Source organism: Elephantulus edwardii, unplaced genomic scaffold (genome assembly GCF_000299155.1).
Source record: "Elephantulus edwardii isolate Elephantulus edwardi_28Jun2011 unplaced genomic scaffold, EleEdw1.0 scaffold00002, whole genome shotgun sequence".
Classification (NCBI taxonomy): Eukaryota; Metazoa; Chordata; class Mammalia; order Macroscelidea; family Macroscelididae; genus Elephantulus; species Elephantulus edwardii.
In genome coordinates this window covers 34395381-34405311 of record NW_006399752.1, presented here as the reverse complement: position 1 = coordinate 34405311, position 9931 = coordinate 34395381, and the positions used below count along the sequence as shown (strand labels likewise).

At 41.2% G+C, this 9931-nt stretch overlaps 1 pseudogene; it reads right to left on the bottom strand.

Annotated features, from left to right (window-relative positions):
- Positions 1-6585, bottom strand: part of LOC102860137 — a 123444-nt pseudogene extending 116859 nt beyond the window's left edge.
- Positions 6586-9931: the final 3346 nt, after the last annotated feature.

The window sequence follows — 9931 nt, the reverse complement described above, 5'->3', positions numbered from 1 at the left end:
TTTGTGTCTGTTGGTTTGTCTGTCTGTATGTCTCTCTCTCTCTCTCAATATTTCTCTATTTTGTGTCTGTTGGTTTGTCTGTCTGTATGTCTCTCCCTCCCTCTCTTTCTCTCAATATTTCTGTTTTGTGTCTGTTGGTTTGTCTGTCTGTATGTCTCTCTCTCAATATTTCTCTAGTTTGTGTCTGTTGGTTTGTCTGTCTGTATGTCTCTTCCTCTCTTCCTCCCTCCCACTCCTACCTAGCTCCTACAAAGGTCTTATTTTGCCTCTGCTTGTGACAGTAGTGTGACTTTTTGGCTCTGTCCCTTGGCAGGGATTCTGCTTGTCATCGTCTCATTAAGAACACTCTGGAAAAGTAAAAATAGCTATTTTGGAGTTCTCTATGCAGTAAATTAGACTCTCAAAGGATCAACTCCCTGCTAGGAATTTAATTTGACCCCAGGAAACCAAAGTTTCAACCTAATTCTTAATATCCTTGATAAATGAGTCTTGATTTCCCCCCTGCCAGCACCTTGCTTCGGGGCTTTATATTTTAAACTGAAAATACTAGAACCAATTTAGAATTTCAGAGACCATTGTGAGCAAACGGGTTTCTATTTGTGTGTTTTTCCCCCTTGAAAAGCCCGTTTCGTGTTGGCCTTGTGTGGGATTGTAAGGATATGGAGAATGCCGGCTCTGTTTGTTCTGTCTGCAAATGCTTTGATCTTTCTTGTACAAGTTTGGTCTGGGGTGAAGATTTCTATTAAACTTGGTTTTTTGTGCCCCTTTGTAGGAGTCTGCAACAAGAAATCAGTCTTTGGTCCAAGGCTCAAACAAGCCCATTGCAAGCTTTACAGCTGCAAGCATTATCCTCTGACTGTTGGCCCGTGTGCTTGGGGTGGAATCACCAAGTTCTGCAAGGAATTTGCTATAGGCCTGTTTTGAGGAATTCATGGGGGGAGGGGGGAGGAGCTTAAGAACTTCCTGGCCAGTTTGGCACCAACTTTGAAATTTGTGGGTAAATGGGGCATAGCACACCTGAGATCAGGCTGAGTATCTCTAAAGCACACTGGCAGCTCATGTATGTAAGCATTGTAGGCCCTGTCGCTGTTTTCATAAAGTGTACATGACATACAATTGCCGAATATTCTATAGAAAGTCAACAGACATCACTGAGGTACTTCATCTCAACTTGGAGGAAAGGCTTCTCAAACTGTATCTGAAGGACACCCCTGACAATTTTAAGACAAGGTAACGTAAGTGAAACAGTTGCTAAGTATGTAGCTATTTGTGTGTGTGTGTGTGTGTGTGTGTGTGTGTGTGTGTGTTGCTTTGTTTTGTGTTGTCCTGTTTTAAGAATATTACATTGTTGTTGATGGTTATACAACATCATAAGGCATAAACATAAACACAGATTTTGTTGTGATACGCTGTCAAGTCACCTTCGACTCATAGCAAACCTCTGTACAGTAGCTCTGATTCCTGCTCTGTCCTCAGCCAATTGCGTCATCTCCAACAGACCTAACCCCGTTTCTCCAGTCACTGAGTCAGTCCATCTCATCTGGGGTCTTCCTCTCCTGCACTGTCCCTCCACTCTTCCAAGCATGATGTCCTTCTCCAAGGACAGGTCTCTCCTGACCATGCTCCCAAAGTATAAGAGCTAGAGCTTCAAAATCCTGGCCTCCAGGGAACAGCTTTGCTTCACCCTCTCTAGGACAAACCTGTTTGTTCTTCTGGGAGTCATGTTCAACACTCTTCTGCAGCACCAAAACTCAAAGGCATCAATTCTTCTATCATCCTTAGTCACTGTCTAGCTCTCTGAAGCATAGGAAGTAAGTGAGAAGACCATGGCCTGTACTAGGCACATCTTAGTCTCCAGACCGACATTGTTGCTCTTCAGTACTTTAGAGAGGTCCCTGACATCAGACTCTCCCAATGTGATCTGTCTTGATTTCTGGCTGCTGTTGCGAAGACTGTCGATTGTGGAACCGAGCAAGCTGAAGTTGTTAACAATCTCAATCTCTTAGCCGACTATCATGGTGCTGCCAATTGGCCCAGTGGTGAGAATCTTTCTTTTCTTGACCTTGAGCGTCAATCCATAGTAAAGTCCTTGACCTTCTGCAGCAAATGCTTCATCTGGTGGCCTAGTGGTAAGAAGCTGTGCTGCAATCCCAAAGGCACATGATTCGAATTCTACCAGCTGTTAGTGGGAAAATAATGGACAATCTTCTCCTGTACTTCTGAAAACTCACTGGAGGTTCAGCTATGAGTCAGTTCCAACTTGAAGGCACACAACAATAACAACATAAACAGATTTTACAATTTGTTATTTAAACCAACTTCTGAGATCCAATGTGCGTGCAACTCCCACTCCAGATGGCGACCACATGGACTAGATCTGCAGCAATTTGCCTAGGAAATTGAGTGAGATTCTGCCCTCAGGACAGCAGCTTTCACCTCGAGAGCAGCCGTTCTGGCTTCCTTTTTGGTTTCCTCTGTACATGGACTGCTAGGAAAACAAACAGATTCGTCCTGGAGAGGGTTAAACCGGGTGGCTCCTTGGAGGCAAGGATTCTGAGGCTCCGTCTAACATACTTTGGATATGTTGTGAGGAGGGACTGGTCCTTGGAGAAGGATATCATGCTTGGGAGGGTGGAGGGACGGCGCAGGAGGGGAAGGCCCTCTATGAGGTGGATTGATTCAGTGACTGGGGTAATTGGGATGGGAGTGTCAGAGGCAATGCGATTGGCACAGGACAGAGCGGAGTTTAGGGCTGTTGTACACAGGGTCGCTATGAGTCTCAAGTGACCCAATGGCACATAACAACAACAACTGTACACCTCCATGAGAACATTCTGACCCCAACTCAAGATAAAACAATTTCTCGTGATTGTCTTTATGGATCAGGTTTTTAATAACTGCTCTGAAAAACTTTAATACAGATTGATTCATTTGAAAAGTGCACTGCCGGGGAAGTGTTTATTGTGATTAGTATAACAAGGTCTTAAATAGAAACAAATTATGCTAAATTGCTTTCTCTAAGAAATCTCAGGAACCATGTGAAGGAGAGGAATTTGAAAATCGTTTCAATCGCTGGAAGATATTGTTAAATGAAGGGACACTCTTTCTTCAAGGAACTCACTCCAATTTGGTTAATAACAAAAATGTGAATTCATTTTGACAAAGGTTTTTGTGTTTATGACAACTGTAAAGAGAAATATTTTCAACTAAGATAAGTTGATGGTACAGACTATGTTTCCATTAAAGAAGAGTCATTTCGGGGTTATGAACTCTGTTCTTGTTAATTCTATGCACTGTCAAGTCAGAGCCAACACGTAGCTGACTCACCAGAGGGTTTTCAGAGGCAGTTGGTCGCAGGGGAGGAGACTGTCCATCCTTCTCTCTCGGAGCAGCTGGTGGATTAGAACCTCATGCCTTTGTGTTTGCAGCACAACTTCTTACCATTAGGCCACCAGAGCTCCTCTAGGATAAGCCTAAAGAGGAAACACACACGCACAGACACACACACACACACACACACACACACACACACACACACACACACACACACACACACACACACACACACACAGAGGCTCAAGAAAAACCAACAAAATCCACTTCCCAAGAACACAATAAAAGACAAATCCGTTAGAGTGAACCTGTCAAAATACCTTCTTCAATTTGTCAATACATAAATGAATTGGGACGTCTGGTTCTTGGCTTTGAAAATTTGTATCTTTGTGGGACTGAGTGAGTTCAATGAGCATAATGCTCTCCAGTCCTTCCCAAGTCATGTAGTGATTTACAAAATCATTGTTCCTGTGGCTGCGTAGTATTGCATCATATGAATGTACCATAATTTCTCAATCCATTCAATTGTGGTTGAACATTTGGGCTATTTCTATGTTCATGCGATGGTGAATAATGCTGTTATGAGCAAGTCCCTTTTGTGCCTCAGTTCTCATTTTCTATGGGTATTTTCCAAACAATGAAATAGCTGGGTTATATGGAATTTCTCTGTTCAGCTTTCTGGGGAAACACCAAACTTCCTGCCAGAGTGGTTGGGCCATTTTACAATCCCACTAAAAGGGTATAAGAGTTTCTATCTCTCCACATCCTCTCCAACATTTATTACTTGCTATCCTGTTGGAAAGAGTTAAACTGGGGTAATCGGGATGGATGTGTCGGAGACAGTGCAATTGGCACAGAATAGAGCAGAATTTAGGGCTGTTGTACAGAGGGTCGCAAGCAACTCGATGGCACACAACAACAACAACAACAACAACATCCTGTTTTGATTTGCATCTCTATTATTGCCAGTGATTTTGAGCATGGTGCATAGAAACATGAAGAAATGCTTAAAATCTTCCCTGTCTTTTAAATGACCTTTTGCTTTCTTCATGGATGACGTACTAGATGTCATGAAAAAACTCATCTGCTCTTCAATCATCAATGTCCCATGAATCAACTTTATTCTCAAGATAGTTTCTAAATTCACATCAGATAAACTCAAGGTCTTATTTTTGCTCTTGATAATGTGTTTTCATTTTCTTCAGCTTCAATTTGAACAATTGATGGTCAATTCTTTGTTGGCCCACAGCCTTGTTCTGACAAATAATATTGAGTTTCTCTATTATCTTTTTCTACAGACATTGTCAATTTAATTCATGTGTATTCCATCAGGTAAGGATTATTTTTATAGTGGCCATTTTTTTTACAGTATTTTCAATGAATAAATCACTGGTTATAAAAAACAAAACACAATCCTATTATGAAATTTGGCATAATTTCTGTCACCAAGATCATATTTTACAACTACCAAACTTTCTTCTTTGTTTCTATCTTTTCCTTCTGGTCATCAGTTATTATTAATGCATCCTTTTTTGAATGTTTAGATAATTGCAGCAGGTGTTGGTAAATAATCTTTCTTCAATATTGGCTTTAGTGGTTAGTTTGTATATTTGAATAATAATTGTATTGTCCAGAGTCCTAATGAGTGTATGGATACCAGCTATCTCTGACAGCACTGTACTTTAGGGCATATCTTGAAATTTCTTTTTTTGTATTGAATGTGATACCATTCATCTTCAACTTGGAATTCCTAGCATAACAGATCATGTGGTTTCCTGATTCAAAATGGCTCCTGCCAGTCCTACAGCTCTGGTAGCCTTGTGCTAAGAAGCTGCATTGCAATTCCAAAGGCAGCAGCAGATGGTCTGCTGAAGAAGGGTGGTCAAGCTCCTCCCATTCACTTACATGTACAATTTACTGTCTCTGAAAACTCACTGGAGAGTCAGCTCTGGGTAAATTCCAACTTGACAATACACAACAACAATAATACCAGTCCTGGGAGCTCTGGTGGCTTGTTGTTGTTTTTATGTGCCATTGTGGCAACTATGACCCATAGTGACCCTATGATCAATGGCTCTGAGCTTTGCCCTATCCTGAGCCAATCTCACCATCTGTGACACACTGGACCCCATTACCACACTCATCCAGGGTCTTCCTCTTCTGAGCTAACCCTCTACCCTTCTAAGCATGATGTCCTTCTCCATCCTGGCAACATATCCAGAGACAAGTTGAGATGACGTTTCAAAATCCTTGCTTCCAAAGAGCAAACTGATTTCACCCTCCCTAGGAAAGACCTGTTCGTTCTCTTTGCAGTCCATGGGATGTTCCGTACTCTTCTCTATCATCACAACTCAGAGGCATCAATTCTTCTGTCAACCTTAGTCATTGTCCTGCTCTCAGATGCATAGCCAGTAACTGACAAGATGATGGCCTGCATTCAGGTGCATCTTGGTGTCTAGATTGGCATTGTTGCTCTTTTGCACTCTGGAGAGATCCCTGACAGCAGACTTTTCCTAAAGCAACTCATCTTTTGATTTCCTTACTGCTGGTGCCAAGAATGTAGATTGTGGATCCAAGCACAGCCTCCGTTTTTTTGTTAACAGCCTCAGTTTGTTCTCCATCGATCACGATGCTGCCAACTGGCCCAATGGTGAGGATCTTTGTTTTCTTTTTTGTAAACAGTATTTTATTGAGAAACATTTGGGTCTGCCCTTCCCACCCCCAGGGAATGTCCATTCTAATCTTCCTGGGGTGCTTTTTTGATTTTTTTTCTTAGTGCTCTTGTTGATGGCCTCCTCAGGTCCACTGCTGACGGGCTCCTCCTTAGAAAGCTGCTTCTTTTTCTTTGGGACACTGTTTGCAACCTCTTCAGGGTCTTTTGGTTCCTCTCTGGAGGAAGATTTCTTCCTCTTTGGGACTTTTGCATTTACAGTTGGCTCTTCAAAATCACTGTTGACCAATTCCTTGAACAGAGATTTCTTTTTCTTGGGTTTAGGGGAGAGCAGAGCTGGCCTGATCTTCCATTCCGTTCTCCTGTGGAGCCTCCTGGGGTTTTTTCTTTTTCTTCTTTTTGGGTTTTTCTTTGGTTTCCTCACATTCCTGATCTTCAAGAGTGCCATTGTTTTCTGAAGCCGCAAGTGCAAGCGCAGCCAGTCGTTTCTTCTCCTTCTTCAAGCGCTTCTTCTCCTTTTTCTCCAGCTTCTTGGTAATCTCAGCAGCCACTTCTTCTGCCTGAACCATGGCTTCTTTCATGACGTCTAAGTTTTTCCGTGGAATCTCTCCAGTCTCATAGAAAGAGAGTCGCTCCTCAACTTGCTCGCGAAGCTTTTCCCCAAATACACTCTCGGAGAAGCAGTCAATTCGTGAGGCAGTGCTGCGTTTGTTTGCCAGGTATCGGGAGATGCGGCCTTTGTTCTTAGCAGCTGCTCGGCCAATGAAGGTGGAGTGGAAAATGAGTCCATATGTGGGGAGTGTTTCCTCTTGTCTTCAAAGCTCAGCTCTGAGAGGCAGGGGGAAAGGCATCCGATGTCGCTGACCTGGAAGCTCGGTCCCTTTTTTGCTGGGCCCTGGGAATCACTCAGACACCAGGATGTGTTTTCTTAATGTTGAGATACAATCCATATTGAAAGGCTTCGATCTGGTGGCTTAGTAGTAAGGAATTGCACTGCTAACACAAAGATATGCAGCTTAAATCCACCAGCTGCTCTGTAGGAAAAGGATGGGCAATCACCTCCCACACCATTTACTGCCTCAGGAAACCCACTGAAGGCTCATCTATGAGTCGGTTTCAACTAGACAGCACTCCAAAGCAATAACATTGTCTATTTCAACTCACTAATACCTAGAAGACTGGGTTTTATATGTTGTTTCATGTTTTACAACTTCCAATTTTCCTAAATTCATATTTCATACCTTTCACATTCCACTTATTAACTGGTATATGCAGCTGTTTCTCCTCATTTTAAGTTGTGTTCCAACCACCGGTTTTCTGTCAGCTTGTCGTATTGTAATGACTCATGTTGCTGTGATGCAAGGCTCCATGTTTCAATACCAGAAGAAAAGCTCGCGGTGGAATAGCTTCAGTGGAACTTTCAGACTTAGAAGTGGGACAGCGAATCCACTTCTGACATAACGTGCCCTTGAAAAGTCTGTGCATATCCATTGACTTAGAAGATTTAACTCAAATGTTAGAAATGTTACCATTTGGATATGTGATAATAAATATCAGGAGTATTGCGTTATCTATGAAATTTTTAAAGATAAAGTTAATTATTATTTTTATGAATATTTCTCCCTAGAGTTTTTTATTATGCCTTCGTTTGGCTTTATACTACTTTTGTAAGTAACCTCTAGCAGATATTTCATGTTCAGAAAATATCACGGTGGTTTAAATGTGGCCATATTAAGTTCTGTCATCTTCAGATAAGCTTCTGTTTTGCTGACTTGCAGAAACATTTGTCCAAAGTATTTAAACAATTTGAGCAGGAGCTTTTGGACATAGCTCTTGGTACACTAAATCGAGGTAACCAGGAATCTAGTGTAGATAGAATCAAAATTAACTACCTAAAGATTGAATTGCACTCAACAGTGTACTATGAATTTTATGTAGAAATATTGCTGATGTTTTAAGGTTTTATTTTCTGGATAGAAGGAATCATTTTTCTCCTTCCCGCACCCCAATTATCAAACCAGCAGATTTGTGGTTTTTACCAGTAGATTTGGACTGGTACTTATTGTTATTTAATATGAGTGGAATGTGATTTTTGAGACTAGAAATCTTAAAAATAAACTTTGAAAAATTCGAGGATGAGAAAGTTTTTAGTCTGCATAGTGCTATTGTTTGCTAAAGTAGCGGTTTCTTTTATTAAAGGTAATGTTATTTGGTGACTTGACTCAATAAATAATGAGTCATAGAGACCCTATGAACAAATAGATCTAGAGCTGGCCCTACTCTTCCTCATCCTCATCACCTCTGATATTCTCACACCCATTATTGTGGTCACTGTGCCAACCCATCTTCTCTTTCTCTGAGCCACCATCTTTCTTGGCATAATGTCTTTCTCCAGGGACTGACTCTTCTTGACAACATGCTCAAATTTGGCTCATATGAGACAAAATTTCCCCTCTCTTACCTCTGTGGAGCTCCTTGTCTTCTTTGAAAGTGTTCTTTCGGCAGTCCAATATATTCAATAATCTTGTCCATAGCTTTGAGCTGTGGTGCTTGCTGGAGAAGAGTGTTGACTATACCATGGACTGCTAGGAGAACAAACGGGTTTGTCCTGGAGACGGTGAAGCCAGAGTGTTCCCTGGAGTCAAGGATTCTGAAGCTTCGTCTGACATATTTTGGGCATGTTGCAAGGAGGGACTGGTCCTTGGAGAGGGACATCATATTTGCCAGAGTGGAGGGGAAGCGAAGGAGAGGAAGACCTTTGGTGAGATGGATCAATTCTGTGACTGGAGCAGTGGGAATAAGTGCATTTGAGATGGCTAGGTTGGCACAGGATAGAACAGCATTTAGAGCTCTTGTACACATAGAGTCGCTATGAGTCGCAAGCGACTCGATGGCACATAACAACAACAACAACATAGTTCAAAAGCATCAATTCTCCTTCTGTCATCTTATTCATTGTCCAACTTTCAGATGCTTACGAAGCATCTGAAAATGCATAGATCAGGTGCACCTTAATGTTTAAACTGACATCCTCGCTCTGTAGAACTTTGGAAAAGTCCTTAACAGATTTCCCCAGGGTAACATGTCTTTTGCTTTCTTGGCTACTGGTACCATGAGTGTTGATTGTAGATTCAAGTAAAATGAAATCATTGGCAGCCTCATTCTTTTCTCTGTTTTTCAGGAGGTTCCCAGTAACCCAGAGGTAAGGATTTTGTCTTCTTGATGTTGAGATGTAGCCCATATTTAAGGCTATCGTCTTTGGTATTCTACAATAAGTGCTTCACACCTTCCTCACTTTCTGCAAGAAAGTTTGTGTCATCTCCATAACACAAGTTGTTGATGAATCTTTCTCCAGTCCTGATGCCATATTCTTCTTCATAGAGTCCAACTTGTCAAATTATTTGCTCAGCATACAGATTTAATAATTATGGACCAAGAAAATAACTCTAACTCAAACTTTTTCTGATTGTAAACCAATTTAGTTGCCACAACTGCTTCTCGATCTATGTACAAGTTTTGCATGAATACAATTAAGTGTTTTGCGATTCCCATTCTTCTCAATGTTATTCTTATATTGTTATGATCCACACAGTCAAATTCCTTTGCATAATCAATAAAACATAAGTAAACATTTTCTAGGTTTTCTCTACTTTCAGCAAAGATTCATATAATTTCAGCAATGCTATCCCTTGTGCCGTGGCCTTTTTTGAATCAGTTTGAGTTTCTGCCAATTCTCTATCCATACAGAGCTATTTTTAAATCATCTCCAGCAAGATTTTACTTGTATATTAAATTAATGTCATTGTTTGGTGATATCTATAGTCTGTTGAGTCACTTTCTTTTGGAATGGGAAAAAAATATGGATTTCTTTTGGTAAGTTGGTCTGGTAGGTATCTTCCAAATTGGTTGGCCTAGGGTAATGAGCAC